Genomic DNA, 2,287 nt, shown 5'->3' with positions numbered 1-2,287 from the left:
ATTCTCACACCTTCAAAATCTTATTTCCACATCCTTTTCACTCTATCTCTCACGATATATATATATATAGGGGAGGGTTATCTTGAGAACGCTAAATATTGCGAGAACCGTGAGAACGAATGAAAAAACCAATCAAAACCAATTTTTTTTTATACAAACCTCATTGTAATTAAGATACAACATCAAAACAAGAATTTATAACATCAAATAATTCATTTCTCATTTCAAAATCATTCTTTTTAGATTTTTTACACATGTGTAAATATAGCAGATTTACACATGTGTAAATGACAAACTTACACATGTGTAAATTTTCTTTATTTATGAATTCACGTAAATTTAAACGTGTACATTGAATTTCTAACATTGTATTCGAATAATAATGATAAGTGTAGAAAAAATTTTTGAATTTGAATTGTTTTTGACCAAGTTCTTATGGTTTTTTCATTTGTTCTCACAGTTCTCACAAATATTTAGCGTTCTCATTTAAACCCTCCCCTAGGGGAGAGTTTAAATGAGAACGCTAAATATTTGTGAGAACCGTGAGAACAAATGAAAAAACCATGAGAACTTGGTCAAAAACAATTCAAATTCAAAATTTTTTTCTACACTTATCATTATTATTTATTCGAATACAATGTTAGAAATTCAATTTACACGTTTAAATTTACGTGAATTCATTAATAAAGAAAATTTACACATGTGTAAGTTTGCCATTTACACATGTGTAAATCTGCTATATTTACACGTGTGTAAAAAATCTAAAAAGAATGATTTTGAAATGAGAAATGAATTATTTGATGTTATAAATTCTTGTTTTGATGTTGTATCTTAATTACAATGAGGTTTGTATAAAAAAAATTGGTTTTGATTGGTTTTTTCATTCGTTCTCACGGTTCTCGCAATATTTAGCGTTCTCAAGATAACCCTCCCCTATATATATATATATATATGACGAAGATCCGTTAGGAACCACCCTTTATTGCGAGAACCAATGTGAACACAAACAGTAATACCTAAAAAAATCTAAAAAACACCCATTTTTTTTTATTTTTTTACTATTTTTTTTGGTAAAAATTCGCTATATTTCCTTTACAACAAAAAAAAATTAAAAAAAAAAATTAAAAAAAAAAATTTCGAGTCACAGTTATCCATGCACATGTGCATTTGTATCATTTCTTTGACAAATTCCGTAATTCATTACAAATATTAGACAATTGTACTTTCATTTACACTACCACGTGTAATACATTACTTTTTACGTTAACAAAATTAGAAATGCACATGTGCATCTATATATATCAACATGAAATAAGGTGTTTTGGTACAGTAATTTCTCTTTCATCTATCATTCTATCCATAATACACAAACATGCACATGTGCATCTTTGTCATTTCTTTGAGAAATTTCGTAATTCAATACAACTATTAGACAATTGCACTTTCATTTACACTACCATAATACTTTTTACATTACCAATATTAGAAATGCACATGTGCATCTATATGTATCAATATGAAATAAGGTGTTTTGGTACACTACTTTGAATACACTTTCCCTTTCATCTATCATACCGTCCATAATACACTACCATTACATACGACCATCCATAATACAATACCATAACCAATATTTTCACTTTATTACATGTATGTAAACACCATTTATACCATCCAATCAACATATTACACCATAAATTGACAACTATAACCAAACCATCAACCACTAGATATAACTAACAAAAAAACATGTATATGGGCCTACTTCTCCATTCAAAATCACAAACTTTTTGTACCAAAACACGTTATATCATGGTTATACCTAATGATCCACATGTGCATTTTGAATATTGGTAATGTAAAAAGTAGTGTATTACGAATGTTATTGTAAATTAAAGTGCAATTGTCTATTCCTGATAACGTATTACTGAATTTGTCGAAGTAATGATACATATGCACATGTGCATGGATAACTGTTACTCGAAAAAAAAAACGTTTTTTTTATGGTAACGAAATATAGCGATTTTTTGAAGAAAATATTTAAAAAAAATAAAAAAATTTTTGAGTGCTTTTTTGATTCTTTTTAGATTTTATTTCGTGTTCACATTGGTTCTCGCGGTTCTCGCAATAAGGGTGGTTCTCGCATGAACCTTATATATATATATATATATAGGGTGGTGTTCTAGAGTGAACACTAGTGTATTTGCGAACTGAGTGAACAAATCCTGGCTATTGATCTACACACGTGTATGGCCAGGATCTCATCATCAAATCGTAAAATACACTA

Source organism: Helianthus annuus, chromosome 6 (assembly GCF_002127325.2).
Source record: "Helianthus annuus cultivar XRQ/B chromosome 6, HanXRQr2.0-SUNRISE, whole genome shotgun sequence".
Lineage (NCBI taxonomy): Eukaryota > Viridiplantae > Streptophyta > Magnoliopsida > Asterales > Asteraceae > Helianthus > Helianthus annuus.
The sequence above is the reverse complement of the archived record's forward strand: the minus strand, read 5'-3'. Positions refer to the sequence as shown.